Raw genomic sequence first — 18,304 nt, 5'->3', positions numbered from 1 at the left:
AACGAGACCAAAACGTCACCGTGGGTCTTTGGCGATGCTAAAGGCTGGCCCGTACGGGGATCGAACCCGCGACCTTGGTGTTATTAGCACCACACTCTAACCAACTGAGCTAACCGGCCATGTGGCGCCATTCTTCTCTTACCGCTTTCTGAGCCAGGTTTTCTGCCACTCTTCCATCAATACGTCAAAGATTGCACACAAAATGCCTTGAAACAAGACCAAAACTCCACTGCGGGTCTTTGGCGATGCTAAAAGCTGGCCCGTACGGGGATCGAACCCGCGACCTTGGCGTTATTAGCACCACGCTCTAACCAACTAAGCTAACCAGCCATTAAGTGCCATGCTTAACTTGCCACTTTCTAAGCCCTGCTTTCTGCCAGTCTTCCATCAAGATGGTCACTGTTGCACACAAAATGCCTTGAAACGAGACTAAGACGTCACCGTGGGTCTTTGGCGATGCTAAAGGCTGGCCCGTACGGGGATCGAACCCGCGACCTTGGCGTTATTAGCACCACGCTCTAATCAACTGAGCTAACCGGCCATTAAGTGCCATGCTTAATTTGACACTTTCTAAGCCCTGCTTTCTGCCAGTCTTCCATCAAGATGGTGACTGTTGCACACAAAATGCCTTGAAACGAGACTAAGACGTCACCGTGGGTCTTTGGCGATGCTAAAGGCTGGCCAGTATAGGGATCGAACCCGCGACCTTGGTGTTATTAGCACCATGCTCTAACCAACTAAGCTAACCGGCCATGAAGTGCAATGCTTAACTTGCCGCTTTCTAAGCCCATCTTTCTGCCAGTCTTCCATCAAGAAGATCACTTTTGCACAAAAATGCCTTGAATCGAGACCAAAACGTCACCGTGGGTCTTTGGCGATGTTAAAGGCTGGCCCGTACGGGTATCGAACCCTCGACCTTGGCGTTATTAGCACCACGCTCTAACCAACTGAGCTAACCGGCCATGTGGCGCCATGCTTCTCTTACCGTTTTCTGAGTCCGGTTTTCTGCCACTCTTCCATCAATACGTCAAACGTTGCACACAAAATGCCTTGAAACAAGACCAAAACTCCACTGTAGGTCTTTGGCGATGCTAAAGGCTGGCCCGTACAGGGATCGAACCCGCGACCTTGGCGTTATTAGCACCACGCTCTATCCAACTGAGCTAACCGGCCATTAAGCGCCATGCTTAACTTGCCACTTTCTAAGCCCTGCTTTCTGCCAGACTGCCATCAAACGGCCATGTGGAGCCATGCTTCTCAAAATTTTGCACACAAAATGCCTTGAAACGAGACTAAGACGTCACCGTGGGTCTTTGGCGATGCTAAATGCTGGCCCGTACGGGGATCGAACCCGCGACCTTGGCGTTATTAGCACCACGCTCTAACCAACTGAGCTAACCGGCCATGTGGCGCCATGCTTCTCTTAACGCTTTCTGAGCCGGGTTTTCTGCCACTCTTGCATCAAGACGTCAAACGTTGCACACAAAATGCCTTGAAACGAGACCAAATCTCCACTGTGGGTCTTTGGCGATGCTAAAGGCTGGCCCGTATGGGGATCGAACCCACGACCTTGGCGTTATTAGCACCACGCTCTAACCAACTGAGCTAACTGGCCATGTGGCGCCATGCTTCTCTTACCGCTTTCTGAGCCCGGTTTTCTGCCACTCTTCCATCAATACGTCAAACGTTGCACACAAAATGCCTTGAAACGAGAACAAAACGTCACCGTGGGTCTTTGGCGATGCCGAAAGCTGGCCCGTACGGGGATCGAACCTGCGACCTTGGCGTTATTAGCACCACACTCTAACCAACTGAGCTAACCGGCCATGTGGTGCCTTGCTTCTCTTACTGCTTTGTAAGCCCTGTTTTCTGCCACTCTTCCATTAAGACATCAAAGATTGCACACAAAACGCCTTGAAACAAGACTAAGACGTCACTGTGGGTCTTTGGCGATGCTAAAGGCTGGCCAGTACGGGGATCGAACCCGCGACCTTGGTGTTATTAGCACCATGCTCTAACCAACTGAGCTAACCGGCCATGAAGTGCAATCCTTAACTTGCCGCTTTCTAAGCCCATCTTTCTGCCAGTCTTCCATCAAGAAGATCACTTTTGCACAAAAAATGCCTTGAAACGAGACCAAAACGTCACCGTGGGTCTTTGGCGATGCTAAAGGCTGGCCCGTACGGGGATCGAACCCTCGACCTTGGCGTTATTAGCACCACGCTCTAACCAACTGAGCTAACCGGCTATGTGGCGCTATGCTTCACTTACGGCTTTCTGAGCCCGGTTTTCTGCCACTCTTCCATCAATACGTTAAACGTTGCACACAAAATGCCTTGAAACGAGACCAAAACTCCACTGTGGGTCTTTGGCGATGCTAAAGGCTGGCCCGTACAGGGATCGAACCCGCGACCTTGGCGTTATTAGCTCCACGCTCTAACCAACTGAGCTAACCGGCCATTAAGTGCAATGCTTAACTTGCCACTTTCTAAGCCCTGCTTTCTGCCAGTATTCCATCAAGATGGTGACTGTTGCACACAAAATGCCTTGAAACGAGACTAAGACGTCACCGTGGGTCTTTGGCGATGCTAAAGGCTGGCCAGTACGGAGATCGAACCCGCGACCTTGGTGTTATTAGCACCATGCTCTAACCAACTGAGCTAACCGGCCATGAAGTGCAATGCTTAACTTGCCGCTTTTTAAGCCCATCTTTCTGCCAGTCTTCCATCAAGAAGATCACTTTTGCACAAAAATGCCTTGAATCGAGACCAAAACGTCACCGTGGGTCTTTGGCGATGTTAAAGGCTGGCCCGTACGGGTATCGAACCCGCGACCTTGGCGTTATTAGCACCATGCTCTAACCAACTGAGCTAACCGGCCATGTGGCACCATGCTTCTCTTACCGTTTTTTGAGCCCGGTTTTCTGTCACTCTTCCATCAATACGTCAAACGTTGCACACAAAATGCCTTGAAACGAGACCAAAACTCCACAGTAGGTCTTTGGCGATGCTAAAGGCTGGCCCGTACAGGGATCGAACCCGCGACCTTGGCGTTATTAGCACCACGATCTATCCAACTGAGCTAACCGGCCATTAAGCGCCATGCTTAACTTGCCACTTTCTAAGCCCTGCTTTCTGCCAGTCTGCCATCAAACGGCCATGTGGAGCCATGCTTCTCAAAATTTTGCACACAAAATGCCTTGAAACGAGACTAAGACGTCACCGTGGGTCTTTGGCGATGCTAAATGATGGCCCGTACGGGGATCGAACCCGCGACCTTGGCGTTATTAGCACCACGCTCTAACCAACTGAGCTAACCGGCCATTAAGCGCCATTCTTAACTTGCCACTTTCTAAGCCCTGCTTTCTGCCAGTCTGCCATCAAGATGGTCACTGTTGCACACAAAATGCCTTGAAACGAGACTAAGACGTCACTGTGGGACTTTGGCGATGCTAAACGCTGGCACGTATGGGGATCGAACCCGCGACCTTGGCGTTATTAGCACCACGCTCTAACCAACTGAGCTAACCAGCCTTTAAGTGACATGCTTAAATTGCCACTTTCTAAGCCCTGCTTTCTGCCAGTCTTCCATCAAGATGGTCACTGTTGCACACAAAATGCCTTGAAACGAGACTAAGACGTCACTGTGGGTCTATGGCGATGCTAAAGGATGGCCAGTACGGGGATCGAACCCGCGACCTTGGCGTTATTAGCACCATGCTCTAACCAACTGAGCTAACCGGCCATGAAATGCAATCCTTAACTTGCCGCTTTCTAAGCCCATCTTTCTGCCAGTCTTCCATCAAGATGATCACTGTTGCACACAAAATGCCTTGAAAAGAGACCAAAACATCACCGTGGGTCTTTGGCGATGCTAAAGGCTGGCCCGTACGGGGATCGAACCCGCGACCTTGGCGTTATTAGCACCACGCTCTAACCAACTGAGCTAACCAGCCATGAAGTGCAAGGCTTAACTTGCCGCTTTCTAAGCCCATCTTTCTGCCAGTCTTCCATCAAGATCATCACTGTTGCACACAAAATGCCTTTAAAAGAGACCAAAACATCATCGTGGGTCTTTGGCGATGCTAAAGGCTGGCCCGTACGGGGATCGAACCCGCGACCTTGGGGTTATTAGCACCACGCTCTAACCAACTGAGCTAACCGGCCATGAAGGACAATGGTTAACTAGTCGCTTTCTAAGCCCATCTTTCAGCCAGTCTTCCATCAAGATGATCACTTTTGCACAAAAATGCCTTGAATCGAGACCAAAACGTCACCGTGGGTCTTTGGCGATGTTAAAGGCTGGCCCGTACGGGTATCGAACCCGCGACCTTGGCGTTATTAGCACCACGCTCTAACCAACTGAGCTAACCGGCCATGTGGCGCCATGCTTCTCTTACCGTTTTCTGAGCCCGGTTTTCTGTCACTCTTCCATCAATACGTCAAACGTTGCACACAAAATGCCTTGAAACGAGACCAAAACTCCACTGTAGGTCTTTGGCGATGCTAAAGGCTGACCCGTACAGGGATCGAACCGGCGACCTTGGCGTTATTAGCACCACGCTCTAACCAACTGAGCTAACCAGCCATGCCATGCTTAACTTGCCATTTTCTAAGCCCTGCTTTCTGCCAGTCTTCCATCAAGATGGTCACTGTTGCACACAAAATGCCTTGAAACGAGACTAAGACGTCACCGTGGGTCTTTGGCGATGCTAAAGGCTGGCCCGTACGGGGATCGAACCCGCGACCTTGGCGTTATTAGCACCACGCGCTAACCAACTGAGCTAACTGGCCATGAAGTGCAATGCTTAACTTGCCACTTTCTAAGCCCATCTTTCTGCCAGTCTTCCATCAAGAAGATCACTTTTGCACAAAAATGCCTTGAAACGAGACCAAAACGTCACCGTGGGTCTTTGGCGATGCTAAAGGCTGGCCCGTACGGGGATCGAACCCGCGACCTTGGCGTTATTAGCACCACACTCTAACCAACTGAGCTAACCGGCCATGTGGCGCCATGCTTCTCTTACCGCTTTCTGAGCCCGGTTTACTGCCACTCTTCCATCAATACGTCAAACGTTGCACACAAAATGCCTTGAAACGAGACTAAGACGTCACCGTGGGTCTTTGGAAATGCTGAAGGCTGGCCCATACGGTGATCAAACCCGCGACCTTGGCGTTATTAGCACCACGCTCTAACCAACTGAGCTAACCGGCCATTAAGTGCCATGCTTAATTTGACACTTTCTAAGCCCTGCTTTCTGCCAGTCTGCCATCAAGATGGTCACTGTTGCACACAAAATGCCTTGAAACGAGACTAAGTCGTCACTGTGGGTCTTTTGCGATGCTAAAGGCTGGCCCGTATGGGGATCGAACCCGCGACCTTGGCGTTATTAGCACCACGTTCTAACCAAATGAGCTAACCGGCCATGTGGTGCCATACTTCTCTTATTGCTTTCTGAGCCCTTTTTTCTGCCACTCTTCCATCAAGACGTTAAACATTGCACACAAAATGCCTTGAAACAAGACCAAAACGTCAGTGTGGGTCTTTGGCGATGCTAAAGGCTGGCCCGTACGGGGATCGAATCTGCGACCTTTGCGTTATCAGCACCACGCTAGAACCAACTGAGCTAACCGGCCATAAAGTGCCATGCTTAACTTGCCTCTTTCTAAGCCCATCTTTCTGCCAGTCTTCCATCAAGAAGATCACTTTTGCACAAAAAATGCTTTGAAACGAGACCAAAACTGCACTGTGGGTCTTTGGCGATGCTAAAGGCTAGCCCGTACGGGGATCGAACTCTCGATCTTGGCGTTATTAGCACCACGCTCTAACCAACTGAGCTAAACGGCCATGTGGCGCTATGCTTCTCTTATCGCTTTCTGAGCCCGGTTTTCTGCCACTCTTCCATCAATACGTCAAACGTTGCACACAAAATGCCTTGAAACGAGACCAAAACTCCACTATAGGTCTTTGGCGATGCTAAAGGCTGGCCCGTACAGGGATCGAACCCGCGACCTTGGCGTTATTAGCACCACGCTCTATCCAACTGAGCTAACCGGCCATTAAGCGCTATGCTTAACTTGCCACTTTCTAAGCCCTGCTTTCTGCCAGTCTGCCATCAACCGGCCATGTGGAGCCATGCTTCTCAAAATATTGCACACAAAATGCCTTGAAACGAGACTAAGACGTCACCGTGGGTCTTTGGCGATGCTAAATGCTGGCCCGTACGGGGATCGAACCCGCGACCTTGGCGTTATTAGCACCACGCTCTAACCAACTGAGCTAACCGGCCATTAAGCATTGTTCTTAACTTGTTACTTTCTAAGCCCTGCTTTCTGCCAGTCTGCCATCAAGATGGTCACTGTTGCACACAAAATGCCTTGAAACGAGACTAAGACGTCACTGTGGGACTTTGGCGATGCTAAATGCTGGCCCGTACGGGGATCGAACCCGCGACCTTGGCGTTATTAGCACCACGCTCTAACCAACTGAGCTAACCGGCCATGAAGTGCAATGCTTAACTTGCTGCTTTCTAAGCCCATCTTTCCGCCAGTCTTCCTTCAAGATGATCACTTTTGCACAAAAAATGCCTTGAAACGAGACCAAAACGTCACCGTGGGTCTTTGGCGATGCTAAAGACTGGCCCGTACGGGGATCGAACCCGCGACCTTGGCGTTATTAGCACCACACTCTAACCAACTGAGCTAACCGGCCATTTGGCTCCATTCTTCTCTTACTGCTTTCTGAGCCAGGTTTTCTGCCACTCTTCCATCAATACGACAAAGATTGCACACAAAATGCCTTGAAACAAGACCAAAACTCCGCTGTGGGTCTTTGGCGATGCTAAAGGCTGGCCCGTACGGGGATCAAACCCGCGACCTTGGCGTTATTAGCACCACGCTCTAACCAACTGAGCTAACCAGCCATTAAATGCCATACTTAACTTGCCATTTTCTAAGCCCTGCTTTCTGCCAGTCTTCCATCAAGATGGTCACTGTTGCACACAAAATGCCTTGAAACGAGACTAAGACGTCACCGTGGGTCTTTGGCGATGCTAAAGGCTGGCCCGTACGGGGATCGAACCCGCGACCTTGGTGTTATTAGCACCATGCTCTAACCAACTGAGCTAACCGGCCATGAAATGCAATGCTTAACTTGCCGCTTTCTAAGCCCATCTTTCTGCCAGTCTTCCATCAAGAAGATCACTTTTGCACAAAAATGCCTTGAATCGAGACCAAAACGTCACCGTGGGTCTTTAGCGATGTTAAAGGCTGGCCAGTACGGGTATCGAACCCGCGACCTTGGCGTTATTAGCACCACGCTCTAACCAACTGAGCTAACCGGCCATGTGGCGCCATGCTTCTCTTACCGTTTTCTGAGCCCGGTTTTCTGTCACTCTTCCATCAATACGTCAAACGTTGCACACAAAATGCCTTGAAACGAGACCAAAACTCCACTGTAGGTCTTTGGCGATGCTAAAGGCTGGCTCGTACAGGGATCGAACCCGCGACCTTGGCGTTATTAGCACCACGCTCTATCCAACTGAGCTAACCGGCCATTAAGCTCCATGCTTAACTTGCCACTTTCTAAGCCCTGCTTTCTGCCAGTCTGCCATCAAACGGCCATGTGGAGCCATGCTTCTCAAAATTTTGCACACAAAATGCCTTGAAACGAGACTAAGACGTCACCGTGGGTCTTTGGCGATGCTAAATGCTGGCCCGTACGGGGATCGAACCCGCGACCTTGGCGTTATTAGCACCACGCTCTAACCAACTGAGCTAACCGGCCATTAAGCGCCATTCTTAACTTGCCACTTTCTAAGCCCTGCTTTCTGCCAGTCTGCCATCAAGATGGTCACTGTTGCACACAAAATGCCTTGAAACGAGACTAAGACGTCACTGTGGGAATTTGGCGATGCTAAACGCTGGCCCGTATGGGGATCGAACCCGCGACCTTGGCGTTATTAGCACCACGCTCTAACCAACTGAGCTAACCGGCCATTAAGCGCCATTCTTAACTTGCCACTTTCTAAGCCCTGCTTTCTGCCAGTCTGCCATCAAGATGGTCACTGTTGCACACAAATTGCCTTGAAACGAGACTAAGACGTCACTGTGGGACTTTGGCGTTGCTAAATGCTGGCCCGTATGGGGATCGAAACCGCGACCTTGGCGTTATTAGCACCACGCTCTAACCAACTGAGCTAACCGGCCATAAAGTGCAATGCTTAACTTGCCTCTTTCTAAGCCCATCTTTCTGCCAGTCTTCCATCAAGAAGATCACTTTTGCACAAAAAATGCCTTGAAACGAGACCAAAACTTCACCTTGGGTCTTTGGCGATGTTAAAGGCTGGCCCGTACGGGGACCGAACCCTCGATCTTGGCGTTATTAGCACCACGCTCTAACCAACTGAGCTAACAGGCCATTAAGTGCCATGCTTCTCTTACCGCTTTCTGAGCCCGGTTTACTGCCACTCTTCCATCAATACGTCAAACGTTGCACACAAACTGCCTTGAAACGAGACTAAGACGTCACCGTGGGTCTTTGGAGATGCTGAAGGCTGGCCCATACGGTGATCGAACCCGCGACCTTGGCGTTATTAGCACCACGCTCTAACCAACTGAGCTAACCGGCCATTTAGTGCCATGCTTAATTTGACACTTTCTAAGCCCTGCTTTCTGCCAGTCTTCCATCAAGATGGTGACTGTTGCACACAAAATGCCTTGAAACGAGACTAAGACGTCACCGTGGGTCTTTGGCGATGCTAAAGGCTGGCCAGTACGGGGATCGAACCTGCGACCTTGGTGTTATTAGCACCATGCTCTAACCAACTGAGCTAACCGGCCATGAAGTGCAATGCTAAACTTGCCGCTTTTTAAGCCCATCTTTCTGCCAGTCTTCCATCAAGAAGATCACTTTTGCACAAAAATGCCTTGAATCGAGACCAAAACGTCACCGTGGGTCTTTGGCGATGTTAAAGGCTGGCCCGTACGGGTATCGAACCCGCGATATTGGCGTTATTAGCACCATGCTCTAACCAACTGAGCTAACCGGCCATGTGGCGCCATGCTTCTCTTACCGTTTTCTGAACCCGGTTTTCTGTCACTCTTCCATCAATACGTCAAACGTTGCACACAAAATGCCTTGAAACGAGACCAAAACTCCACTATAGGTCTTTGGCGATGCTAAAGGCTGGCCCGTACAGGGATCGAACCCGCGACCTTGGCGTTATTAGCACCACGCTCTATCCAACTGAGCTAACCGGCCATTAAGCGCCATGCTTAACTTGCCACTTTCTAAGCCCTGCTTTCTGCCAGTCTGCCATCAAACGGCCATGTGGAGCCATGCTTCTCAAAATTTTGCACACAAAATGCCTTGAAACGAGACTAAGACGTCACCGTGGGTCTTTGGCGATGCTAAATGCTGGCCCGTACGGGGATCGAACCCGCGACCTTGGCGTTATTAGCACCACGCTCTAACCAACTGAGCTAACCGGCCATTAAGCGCCATTCTTAACTTGCCACTTTTTAAGCCCTGCTTTCTGCCAGTCTGCCATCAAGATGGTCACTGTTGCACACAAAATGCCTTGAAACGAGACTAAGACGTCACTGTGGGACTTTGGCGATGCTAAACGCTGGCACGTATGGGGATCGAACCCGCGACCTTGGCGTTATTAGCACCACGCTCTAACCAACTGAGCTAACCAGCCATGAAGTGCAAGGCTTAACTTGCCGCTTTCTAAGCCCATCTTTCTGCCAGTCTTCCATCAAGATCATCACTGTTGCACATAAAATGCCTTTAAAAGAGACCAAAACATCACCGTGGGTCTTTGGCGATGCTAAAGGCTGGCCCGTACGGTTATCGAACCCGCGACCTTGGCGTTATTAGCACCACGCTCTAACCAACTGAGCTAACCGGCCATGTGGCGCCTTGCTTCTCTTACCGTTTTCTGAGCCCGGTTTTCTGTCACTCTTCCATCAATACGTCAAACGTTGCACACAAAATGCCTTGAAACGAGACCAAAACTCCACTGTAGGTCTTTGGCGATGCTAAAGGCTGACCCGTACAGGGATCAAACCGGCGACCTTGGCGTTATTAGCACCACGCTCTAACCAACTGAGCTAACCAGGCATGCCATGCTTAACTTGCCATTTTCTAAGCCCTGCTTTCTGCCAGTCTTCCATCAAGATGGTCACTGTTGCACACAAAATGCCTTGAAACGAGACTAAGACGTCACCGTGGGTCTTTGGCGATGCTAAAGGCTGGCCCATACGGGGATCGAACCCGCGACCTTGGCGTTATTAGCACCACGCTCTAACCAACTGAGCTAACTGGCCATGAAGTGCAATGCTTAACTTGCCACTTTCTAAGCCCATCTTTCTGCCAGTCTTCCATCAAGAAGATCACTTTTGCACAAAAATGCCTTGAAACGAGACCAAAACGTCACCGTGGGTCTTTGGCGATGCTAAAGGCTGGCCCGTACGGGGATCGAACCCGCGACCTTGGCGTTATTAGCACCACACTCTAACCAACTGAGCTAACCGGCCATGTGGCGCCATGCTTCTCTTACCGCTTTCTGAGCCCGGTTTACTGCCACTCTTCCATCAATACGTCAAACGTTGCACACAAACTGCCTTGAAACGAGACTAAGACGTCACCGTGGGTCTTTGGAGATGCTGAAGGCTGGCCCATACGGTGATCGAACCCGCGACCTTGGCGTTATTAGCACCACGCTCTAACCAACTGAGCTAACCGGCCTTTTAGTGCCATGCTTAATTTGACACTTTCTAAGCCCTGCTTTCTGCCAGTCTTCCATCAAGATGGTGACTGTTGCACACAAAATGCCTTGAAACGAGACTAAGACGTCACCGTGGGTCTTTTGCGATGCTAAAGGCTGGCCAGTACGGGGATCGAACCTGCGACCTTGGTGTTATTAGCACCATGCTCTAACCAACTGAGCTAACCGGCCATGAAGTGCAATGCTAAACTTGCCGCTTTTTAAGCCCATCTTTCTGCCAGTCTTCCATCAAGAAGATCACTTTTGCACAAAAATGCCTTGAATCGAGACCAAAACGTCACCGTGGGTCTTTGGCGATGTTAAAGGCTGGCCCGTACGGGTATCGAACCCGCGATATTGGCGTTATTAGCACCATGCTCTAACCAACTGAGCTAACCGGCCATGTGGCGCCATGCTTCTCTTACCGTTTTCTGAACCCGGTTTTCTGTCACTCTTCCATCAATACGTCAAACGTTGCACACAAAATGCCTTGAAACGAGACCAAAACTCCACTATAGGTCTTTGGCGATGCTAAAGGCTGGCCCGTACAGGGATCGAACCCGCGACCTTGGCGTTATTAGCACCACGCTCTATCCAACTGAGCTAACCGGCCATTAAGCGCCATGCTTAACTTGCCACTTTCTAAGCCCTGCTTTCTGCCAGTCTGCCATCAAACGGCCATGTGGAGCCATGCTTCTCAAAATTTTGCACACAAAATGCCTTGAAACGAGACTAAGACGTCACCGTGGGTCTTTGGCGATGCTAAATGCTGGCCCGTACGGGGATCGAACCCGCGACCTTGGCGTTATTAGCACCACGCTCTAACCAACTGAGCTAACCGGCCATTAAGCGCCATTCTTAACTTGCCACTTTCTAAGCCCTGCTTTCTACCAGTCTGCCATCAAGATGGTCACTGTTGCACACAAAATGCCTTGAAACGAGACTAAGACGTCACTGTGGGACTTTGGCGATGCTAAACGCTGGCACGTATGGGGATCGAACCCGCGACCTCGGCGTTATTAGCACCACGCTCTAACCAACTGAGCTAACCGGCCTTTAAGTGACATGCTTAAATTGCCACTTTCTAAGCCCATCTTTCTGCCAGTCTTCCATCAAGATGATCACTTTTGCACAAAAATGCCTTGAATCGAGACCAAAACGTCACCGTGGGTCTTTGGCGATGTTAAAGGCTGGCCCGTACAGGTATCGAACCCGCGACCTTGGCGTTATTAGCACCACGATCTAACCAACTGAGCTAACCGGCCATGTGGCACCATGCTTACCGTTTTCTGAGCCCGGTTTTCTGCCACTCTTCCATCAATACTTCAAACGTTGCACACAAAATGCCTTGAAACGAGACTAAGACGTCACCGTGGGTCTTTGGCGATGCTAAAGGCTGGCCCGTACAGGGATCGAACCCGCGACCTTGGCGTTATTAGCACCACGCTCTAACCAACTGAGCTAACCGGCCATTAAGCGCCAAGCTTAACTTGCCACTTTCTAAGCCCTGCTTTCTGCCAGTCTGCCATCAAGATGGTCACTGTTGCACACAAAATGCCTTGAAACGAGACTAAGTCGTCACTGTGGGTCTTTTGCGATGCTAAAGGCTTGCCCGTATGGGGATCGAACCCGCGACCTTGGCGTTATTAGCACCACGCTCTAACCAAATGAGCTAACCGGCCATAAAGTGCCATGCTTAACTTGCCTCTTTCTAAGCCCATCTTTCTGCCAGTCTTCCATCAAGAAGATCACTTTTGCACAAAAAATGCCTTGAAACGAGACCAAAACTTCACCGTGGGTCTTTGGCGATGCTAAAGGCTGGCCCGTACGGGGATCGAACTCTCGATCTTGGCGTTATTAGCACCACGCTCTAACCAACTGAGCTAAACGGCCATGTGGCGCTATGCTTCTCTTATTGCTTTCTGAGCCCTGTTTTCTGCCACTCTTCCTTTAAGACGTTAAACATTGCACACAAAATGCCTTGAGACAAGACCAAAACGTCAGTGTGGGTCTTTGGCGATGCTAAAGGCTGGCCCGTACGGGGATCGAATCCGCGACCTTGGCGTTATCAGCACCACGCTCTAACCAACTGAGCTAACCGGCCATAAAGTGCCATGCTTAACTTGCCTCTTTCTAAGCCCATCTTTCTGCCAGTCTTCCATCAAGAAGATCACTTTTGCACAAAAAATGCCTTGAAACGAGACCAAAACTTCACCGTGGGTCTTTGGCGATGCTAAAGGCTGGCCCGTACGGGGATCGAACTCTCGATCTTAGCGTTATTAGCACCACGCTCTAACCAACTGAGCTAAACGGCCATGTGGCGCTATGCTTCTCTTATCGCTTTCTGAGCCCGGTTTTCTGCCACTCTTCCATCAATACGTCAAACGTTGCACACAAAATGCCTTAAAACGAGACCAAAACTCCACCATAGGTCTTTGGCGATGCTAAAGGCTGGCCCGTACAGGGATCGAACCCGCGACCTTGGCTTTATTAGCACCACGCTCTATCCAACTGAGCTAACCGGCCATTAAGCGCCATGCTTAACTTGCCACTTTCTAAGCCCTGCTTTCTGCCAGTCTGCCATCAACCAGCCATGTGGAGCCATGCTTCTCAAAATTTTGCACACAAAATGCCTTGAAACGAGACTAAGACGTCACCGTGGGTCTTTGGCGATGCTAAATGCTGGCCCGTACGGGGATCGAACCCGCGACCTTGGCGTTATTAGCACCACGCTCTAACCAACTGAGCTAACTGGCCATTAAGCATCGTTCTTAACTTGTTACTTTCTAAGCCCATCTTTCTGCCAGTCTGCCATCAAGATGGTCACTGTTGCACACAAAATGCCTTGAAACGAGACTAAGACGTCACCGTGGGTCTTTGCTAAAAGGCTGGCCTGTACGGGGATCGAACCCACGACCTTGGCGTTATTAGCACCACGCTCTAACCAACTGAGCTAACCGGCCATGAAGTGCAATGCTTAACTTGCTGCTTTCTAAGCCCATCTTTCTGCCAGTCTTCCTTCAAGATGATCACTTTTGCACAAAAAATGCCTTGAAACGAGACCAAAACGTCACCGTGGGTCTTTGGCGATGCTAAAGACTGGCCCGTACGGGGATCGAACCCGCGACCTTGGCGTTATTAGCACCACACTCTAACCAACTGAGCTAACCGGCCATGTGGCGCCATTCTTCTCTTACCGCTTTCTGAGCCAGGTTTTCTGCCACTCTTCCATCAATACGACAAAGATTGCACACAAAATGCCTTGAAACAAGACCAAAACTCCGCTGTGGGTCTTTGGCGATGCTAAAGGCTGGCCCGTACGGGGATCAAACCCGCGACCTTGGCGTTATTAGCACCACGCTCTAACCAACTGAGCTAACCAGCCATTAAGTGCCATACTTAACTTGCCATTTTCTAAGCCCTGCTTTCTGCCAGTCTTCCATCAAGATGGTCACTGTTGCACACAAAATGCCTTGAAACGAGACTAAGACGTCACCGTGGGTCTTTGGCGATGCTAAAGGCTGGCCCGTACGGGGATCGAACCCGCGACCTTGGCGTTATTAGCACCACGCTCTAACCAACTGAGCTAACTGGCCATGAAGTGCAATGCTTAACTTGCCGCTTTCTAAGCCCATCTTTCTGCCAGTCTTCCATCAAGAAGATCACTTTTGCACAAAAAATGCCTTGAAACGAGACCAAAACGTCACCGTGGGTCTTTGGCGATGCTAAAGGCTGGCCCGTACGGGGATCGAACCCGCGACCTTGGCGTTATTAGCACCACACTCTAACCAACTGAGCTAACCGGCCATGTGGCGCCATGCTTCTCTTACCGCTTTCTGAGCCCGGTTTACTGCCACTCTTCCATCAATACGTCAAACGTTGCACACAAAATGCCTTGAAACGAGACTAAGACATCACCGTGGGTCTTTGGCGATGCTGAAGGCTGGCCCATACGGTGATCGAACCCGCGACCTTGGCGTTATTAGCACCACGCTCTATCCAACTGAGCTAACCGGCCATTAAGTGCCATGCTTAATTTGAAACTTTCTAAGCCCTGCTTTCTGCCAGTCTTCCATCAAGATGGTGACTGTTGCACACAAAATGCCTTGAAACTAGACTAAGACGTCACCGTGGGTCTTTGGCGATGCTAAAGGCTGGCCAGTACGGGGATCGAACCCGCGACCTTGGTGTTATTAGCACCATGCTCTAACCAACTGAGCTAACCGGCCATGAAGTGCAATGCTTAACTTGCCGCTTTCTAAGCCCATCTTTCTGCCAGTCTTCCATCAAGAAGATCACTTTTGCACAAAAATGCCTTGAATCGAGAACAAAACGTCACCGTGGGTCTTTGGCGATGTTAAAGGCTGGCCAGTACGGGTATCGAACCCGCGACCTTGGCGTTATTAGCACCACGCTCTAACCAACTGAGCTAACCGGCCATGTGGCGCCATGCTTCTCTTACCGTTTTCTGAGCCCGGTTTTCTGTCACTCTTCCATCAATACGTCAAACGTTGCACACAAAATGCCTTGAAACGAGACCAAAACTCCACTGTAGGTCTTTGGCGATGCTAAAGGCTGGCTCATACAGGGATCGAACCCGCGACCTTGGCGTTATTAGCACCACGCTCTATCCAACTGAGCTAACCGGCCATTAAGCGCCATGCTTAACTTGCCACTTTCTAAGCCCTGCTTTCTGCCAGTCTGCCATCAAACGGCCATGTGGAGCCATGCTTCTCAAAATTTTGCACACAAAATGCCTTGAAACGAGACTAAGACGTCACCGTGGGTCTTTGGCGATGCTAAATGCTGGCCCGTACGGGGATCGAACCCGCGACCTTGGCGTTATTAGCACCACGCTCTAACCAACTGAGCTAACCGGCCATTAAGCGCCATTCTTAACTTGCCACTTTCTAAGCCCTGCTTTCTGCCAGTCTGCCATCAAGATGGTCACTGTTGCACACAAAATGCCTTGAAACGAGACTAAGACGTCACTGTGGGACTTTGGCGATGCTAAATGCTGGCCCGTATGGGGATCGAAACCGCGACCTTGGCGCTATTAGCCCCACGCTCTAACCAACTGAGCTAACCGGCCTTTAAGTGACATGCTTAAATTGCCACTTTCTAAGCCCTGCTTTCTGCCAGTCTTCCATCAAGATGGTCACTGTTGCATACAAAATGCCTTATAACGAGACTAAGACGTCACTGTGGGTCTATGGCGATGCTAAAGGATGGCCAGTACGGGGATCGAACCTGCGACCTTGGCGTTATTAGCACCATGCTCTAACCAACTGAGCTAACCGGCCATGAAATGAAATCCTTAACTTGCCGCTTTCTAAGCCCATCTTTCTGCCAGTCTTCCATCAAGATGATCACTGTTGCACACAAAATGCCTTGAAAAGAGACCAAAACATCACCTTGGGTCTTTGGCGATGCTAAAGGCTGGCCCGTACGGGGATCGAACCCGCGACCTTGGAGTTATTAGCACCACGCTCTAACCAACTGAGCTAACCAGCCATGAAGTGCAATGCTTAACTTGCCGCTTTCTAAGCCCATCTTTCTGCCAGTCTTCCATCAAGATCATCACTGTTGCACACAAAATGCCTTTAAAAGAGACCAAAACATCACCGTGGGTCTTTGGCGATGCTAAAGGCTGGCCCGTACGGGGATCGAACCCGCGACCTTGGGGTTATTAGCACCACGCTCTAACCAACTGAGCTAACCGGCCATGAAAGACAATGGTTAACTAGTCGCTTTCTAAGCCCATCTTTCAGCCAGTCTTCCATCAAGATGATCACTTTTGCACAAAAATGCCTTGAATCGAGACCAAAACGTCACCATGGGTCTTTGGCGATGTTAAGGGCTGGCCCGTACGGGTATCGAACCCGCGACCTTGGCGTTATTAGCACCACGATCTAACCAACTGAGCTAACCGGCCATGTGGCGCCATGCTTCTCTTACCGTTTTCTGAGCCCGGTTTTCTGCCACTCTTCCATCAATACGTCAAACGTTGCACACAAAATGCCTTGAAACGAGACTAAGACGTCACCGTGGGTCTTTGGCGATGCTAAAGGCAGGCCCGTACGGGGATCGAACCCGCGACCTTGGCGTTATTAGCACCACGCTCTAACCAACTGAGCTAACCAGCCATGCCATGCTTAACTTGCCATTTTCTAAGCCCTGCTTTCTGCCAGTCTTCCATCAAGATTGTCACTGTTGCACACAAAATGCCTTGAAACGAGACTAAGACGTCACCGTGGGACTTTGACGATGCTAAATGCTGGCTCGTACGGGGATCGAACCCGCGACCATGGCGTTATTAGCACCACGCTCTAACCAACTGAGCTAACCGGCCATTAAGCGCCGTTCTTAACTTGTTACTTTCTAAGCCCTGCTTTCTGCCAGTCTGCCATCAAGATGGTCACTGTTGCACACAAAATGCCTTGAAACGAGACTAAGACGTCACTGTGGGACTTTGGCGATGCTAAATGCTGGCTCGTACGAGGATCGAACCCGCGACCTTGGCGTTATTAGCACCACGCTCTAACCAACTGAGCTAAACGGCCATTAAACGCCATGCTTAACTTGCCACTTTCTAAGCCCATCTTTCTGCCAGTCTGCCATCAAGATGGTCACTGTTGCACACAAAATGCCTTGAAACGAGACTAAGACGTCACCGTGAGTCTTTGCTAAAAGGCTGGCCTGTACGGGGATCGAACCCACGACCTTGGCGTTATTAGCACCACGCTCTAACCAACTGAGCTAACCGGCCATGAAGTGCAATACTTAACTTGCCGCTTTCTAAGCCCATCTTTCTGCCAGTCTTCCTTCAAGATAATCACTTTTGCACAAAAAATGCCTTGAAACGAGACCAAAACGTCACCGTGCGTCTTTGGCGATGCTAAAGACTGGCCCGTACGGGGATCGAACCCGCGACCTTGGCGATATTAGCACCACACTCTAACCAACTGAGCTAACCGGCCATGTGGCGCCATTCTTCTCTTACCGCTTTCTGAGCCAGGTTTTCTGCCACTCTTCCATCAATACGTCAAAGATTGCACACAAAATGCCTTGAAACAAGACCAAAACTCCGCTGTGGGTCTTTGGCGATGCTAAAGGATGACCCGTACGGGGATCAAACCCGCGACCTTGGCGTTATTAGCACCACGCTCTAACCAACTGAGCTAACGAGCCATGAAGTGCAATGCTTAACTTGCCGCTTTCTAAGCCCATCTTTCTGCCAGTCTTCCATCAAGATCATCACTGTTGCACACAAAATGCCTTTAAAAGAGACCAAAACATCACCGTGGGTCTTTGGCGATGCTAAAGGCTGGCCCGTACGGGGATCGAACCCGCGACCTTGGGGTTATTAGCACTACGCTCTAACCAACTGAGCTAACTGGCCATGAAGGACAATGGTTAACTAGTCGCTTTCTAAGCCCATCTTTCAGCCAGTCTTCCATCAAGATGATCACTTTTGCACAAAAATGCCTTGAATCGAGACCAAAACGTCACCGTGGGTCTTTGGCGATGTTA

General features: G+C 50.3%; 38 non-coding genes across 38 annotated transcripts; all 38 read right to left on the bottom strand.

Annotated features, from left to right (window-relative positions):
* Window positions 1–256: 256 nt before the first annotated feature.
* Window positions 257–330, bottom strand: TRNAI-AAU (transfer RNA isoleucine (anticodon AAU)). The gene has a single exon. It is a non-coding gene; the product is annotated as a tRNA-Ile (tRNA).
* Window positions 331–1,330: 1,000 nt separating this feature from the next.
* Window positions 1,331–1,404, bottom strand: TRNAI-AAU (transfer RNA isoleucine (anticodon AAU)). The gene has a single exon. It is a non-coding gene; the product is annotated as a tRNA-Ile (tRNA).
* Window positions 1,405–1,541: 137 nt separating this feature from the next.
* On the bottom strand, window positions 1,542–1,615 carry TRNAI-AAU (transfer RNA isoleucine (anticodon AAU)). Its single transcript has one exon. It is a non-coding gene; the product is annotated as a tRNA-Ile (tRNA).
* Window positions 1,616–1,963: 348 nt separating this feature from the next.
* TRNAI-AAU (transfer RNA isoleucine (anticodon AAU)) lies at window positions 1,964–2,037 on the bottom strand. Its single transcript has one exon. It is a non-coding gene; the product is annotated as a tRNA-Ile (tRNA).
* Window positions 2,038–2,806: 769 nt separating this feature from the next.
* TRNAI-AAU (transfer RNA isoleucine (anticodon AAU)) lies at window positions 2,807–2,880 on the bottom strand. The gene has a single exon. It is a non-coding gene; the product is annotated as a tRNA-Ile (tRNA).
* A 368-nt stretch (window positions 2,881–3,248) lies between these two features.
* On the bottom strand, window positions 3,249–3,322 carry TRNAI-AAU (transfer RNA isoleucine (anticodon AAU)). The gene has a single exon. It is a non-coding gene; the product is annotated as a tRNA-Ile (tRNA).
* Window positions 3,323–3,670: 348 nt separating this feature from the next.
* Window positions 3,671–3,744, bottom strand: TRNAI-AAU (transfer RNA isoleucine (anticodon AAU)). The gene has a single exon. It is a non-coding gene; the product is annotated as a tRNA-Ile (tRNA).
* Window positions 3,745–3,881: 137 nt separating this feature from the next.
* Window positions 3,882–3,955, bottom strand: TRNAI-AAU (transfer RNA isoleucine (anticodon AAU)). The gene has a single exon. It is a non-coding gene; the product is annotated as a tRNA-Ile (tRNA).
* A 137-nt stretch (window positions 3,956–4,092) lies between these two features.
* Window positions 4,093–4,166, bottom strand: TRNAI-AAU (transfer RNA isoleucine (anticodon AAU)). Its single transcript has one exon. It is a non-coding gene; the product is annotated as a tRNA-Ile (tRNA).
* A 136-nt stretch (window positions 4,167–4,302) lies between these two features.
* TRNAI-AAU (transfer RNA isoleucine (anticodon AAU)) lies at window positions 4,303–4,376 on the bottom strand. The gene has a single exon. It is a non-coding gene; the product is annotated as a tRNA-Ile (tRNA).
* Window positions 4,377–4,929: 553 nt separating this feature from the next.
* On the bottom strand, window positions 4,930–5,003 carry TRNAI-AAU (transfer RNA isoleucine (anticodon AAU)). Its single transcript has one exon. It is a non-coding gene; the product is annotated as a tRNA-Ile (tRNA).
* A 1,212-nt stretch (window positions 5,004–6,215) lies between these two features.
* TRNAI-AAU (transfer RNA isoleucine (anticodon AAU)) lies at window positions 6,216–6,289 on the bottom strand. The gene has a single exon. It is a non-coding gene; the product is annotated as a tRNA-Ile (tRNA).
* A 137-nt stretch (window positions 6,290–6,426) lies between these two features.
* Window positions 6,427–6,500, bottom strand: TRNAI-AAU (transfer RNA isoleucine (anticodon AAU)). The gene has a single exon. It is a non-coding gene; the product is annotated as a tRNA-Ile (tRNA).
* Window positions 6,501–6,637: 137 nt separating this feature from the next.
* On the bottom strand, window positions 6,638–6,711 carry TRNAI-AAU (transfer RNA isoleucine (anticodon AAU)). Its single transcript has one exon. It is a non-coding gene; the product is annotated as a tRNA-Ile (tRNA).
* A 348-nt stretch (window positions 6,712–7,059) lies between these two features.
* TRNAI-AAU (transfer RNA isoleucine (anticodon AAU)) lies at window positions 7,060–7,133 on the bottom strand. The gene has a single exon. It is a non-coding gene; the product is annotated as a tRNA-Ile (tRNA).
* A 136-nt stretch (window positions 7,134–7,269) lies between these two features.
* TRNAI-AAU (transfer RNA isoleucine (anticodon AAU)) lies at window positions 7,270–7,343 on the bottom strand. Its single transcript has one exon. It is a non-coding gene; the product is annotated as a tRNA-Ile (tRNA).
* A 368-nt stretch (window positions 7,344–7,711) lies between these two features.
* On the bottom strand, window positions 7,712–7,785 carry TRNAI-AAU (transfer RNA isoleucine (anticodon AAU)). Its single transcript has one exon. It is a non-coding gene; the product is annotated as a tRNA-Ile (tRNA).
* Window positions 7,786–9,418: 1,633 nt separating this feature from the next.
* TRNAI-AAU (transfer RNA isoleucine (anticodon AAU)) lies at window positions 9,419–9,492 on the bottom strand. Its single transcript has one exon. It is a non-coding gene; the product is annotated as a tRNA-Ile (tRNA).
* A 765-nt stretch (window positions 9,493–10,257) lies between these two features.
* TRNAI-AAU (transfer RNA isoleucine (anticodon AAU)) lies at window positions 10,258–10,331 on the bottom strand. The gene has a single exon. It is a non-coding gene; the product is annotated as a tRNA-Ile (tRNA).
* Window positions 10,332–10,467: 136 nt separating this feature from the next.
* TRNAI-AAU (transfer RNA isoleucine (anticodon AAU)) lies at window positions 10,468–10,541 on the bottom strand. The gene has a single exon. It is a non-coding gene; the product is annotated as a tRNA-Ile (tRNA).
* A 1,000-nt stretch (window positions 10,542–11,541) lies between these two features.
* Window positions 11,542–11,615, bottom strand: TRNAI-AAU (transfer RNA isoleucine (anticodon AAU)). The gene has a single exon. It is a non-coding gene; the product is annotated as a tRNA-Ile (tRNA).
* Window positions 11,616–12,168: 553 nt separating this feature from the next.
* Window positions 12,169–12,242, bottom strand: TRNAI-AAU (transfer RNA isoleucine (anticodon AAU)). Its single transcript has one exon. It is a non-coding gene; the product is annotated as a tRNA-Ile (tRNA).
* Window positions 12,243–12,801: 559 nt separating this feature from the next.
* Window positions 12,802–12,875, bottom strand: TRNAI-GAU (transfer RNA isoleucine (anticodon GAU)). Its single transcript has one exon. It is a non-coding gene; the product is annotated as a tRNA-Ile (tRNA).
* A 579-nt stretch (window positions 12,876–13,454) lies between these two features.
* Window positions 13,455–13,528, bottom strand: TRNAI-AAU (transfer RNA isoleucine (anticodon AAU)). The gene has a single exon. It is a non-coding gene; the product is annotated as a tRNA-Ile (tRNA).
* Window positions 13,529–13,660: 132 nt separating this feature from the next.
* Window positions 13,661–13,734, bottom strand: TRNAI-AAU (transfer RNA isoleucine (anticodon AAU)). Its single transcript has one exon. It is a non-coding gene; the product is annotated as a tRNA-Ile (tRNA).
* A 137-nt stretch (window positions 13,735–13,871) lies between these two features.
* Window positions 13,872–13,945, bottom strand: TRNAI-AAU (transfer RNA isoleucine (anticodon AAU)). Its single transcript has one exon. It is a non-coding gene; the product is annotated as a tRNA-Ile (tRNA).
* A 348-nt stretch (window positions 13,946–14,293) lies between these two features.
* On the bottom strand, window positions 14,294–14,367 carry TRNAI-AAU (transfer RNA isoleucine (anticodon AAU)). The gene has a single exon. It is a non-coding gene; the product is annotated as a tRNA-Ile (tRNA).
* Window positions 14,368–14,504: 137 nt separating this feature from the next.
* TRNAI-AAU (transfer RNA isoleucine (anticodon AAU)) lies at window positions 14,505–14,578 on the bottom strand. The gene has a single exon. It is a non-coding gene; the product is annotated as a tRNA-Ile (tRNA).
* A 348-nt stretch (window positions 14,579–14,926) lies between these two features.
* On the bottom strand, window positions 14,927–15,000 carry TRNAI-AAU (transfer RNA isoleucine (anticodon AAU)). Its single transcript has one exon. It is a non-coding gene; the product is annotated as a tRNA-Ile (tRNA).
* A 136-nt stretch (window positions 15,001–15,136) lies between these two features.
* On the bottom strand, window positions 15,137–15,210 carry TRNAI-AAU (transfer RNA isoleucine (anticodon AAU)). The gene has a single exon. It is a non-coding gene; the product is annotated as a tRNA-Ile (tRNA).
* Window positions 15,211–15,578: 368 nt separating this feature from the next.
* On the bottom strand, window positions 15,579–15,652 carry TRNAI-AAU (transfer RNA isoleucine (anticodon AAU)). The gene has a single exon. It is a non-coding gene; the product is annotated as a tRNA-Ile (tRNA).
* Window positions 15,653–16,000: 348 nt separating this feature from the next.
* On the bottom strand, window positions 16,001–16,074 carry TRNAI-AAU (transfer RNA isoleucine (anticodon AAU)). The gene has a single exon. It is a non-coding gene; the product is annotated as a tRNA-Ile (tRNA).
* A 348-nt stretch (window positions 16,075–16,422) lies between these two features.
* TRNAI-AAU (transfer RNA isoleucine (anticodon AAU)) lies at window positions 16,423–16,496 on the bottom strand. The gene has a single exon. It is a non-coding gene; the product is annotated as a tRNA-Ile (tRNA).
* Window positions 16,497–16,843: 347 nt separating this feature from the next.
* Window positions 16,844–16,917, bottom strand: TRNAI-AAU (transfer RNA isoleucine (anticodon AAU)). The gene has a single exon. It is a non-coding gene; the product is annotated as a tRNA-Ile (tRNA).
* A 132-nt stretch (window positions 16,918–17,049) lies between these two features.
* TRNAI-AAU (transfer RNA isoleucine (anticodon AAU)) lies at window positions 17,050–17,123 on the bottom strand. Its single transcript has one exon. It is a non-coding gene; the product is annotated as a tRNA-Ile (tRNA).
* Window positions 17,124–17,466: 343 nt separating this feature from the next.
* TRNAI-AAU (transfer RNA isoleucine (anticodon AAU)) lies at window positions 17,467–17,540 on the bottom strand. The gene has a single exon. It is a non-coding gene; the product is annotated as a tRNA-Ile (tRNA).
* Window positions 17,541–17,677: 137 nt separating this feature from the next.
* TRNAI-AAU (transfer RNA isoleucine (anticodon AAU)) lies at window positions 17,678–17,751 on the bottom strand. Its single transcript has one exon. It is a non-coding gene; the product is annotated as a tRNA-Ile (tRNA).
* A 137-nt stretch (window positions 17,752–17,888) lies between these two features.
* TRNAI-AAU (transfer RNA isoleucine (anticodon AAU)) lies at window positions 17,889–17,962 on the bottom strand. The gene has a single exon. It is a non-coding gene; the product is annotated as a tRNA-Ile (tRNA).
* Between the last annotated feature and the right edge of the window lie 342 nt (window positions 17,963–18,304).

Source organism: Leptodactylus fuscus, chromosome 5 (assembly GCF_031893055.1).
Source record: "Leptodactylus fuscus isolate aLepFus1 chromosome 5, aLepFus1.hap2, whole genome shotgun sequence".
NCBI classification, from domain to species: domain Eukaryota; kingdom Metazoa; phylum Chordata; class Amphibia; order Anura; family Leptodactylidae; genus Leptodactylus; species Leptodactylus fuscus.
The sequence above is the reverse complement of the archived record's forward strand: the minus strand, read 5'-3'. Positions and strand labels throughout refer to the sequence as shown.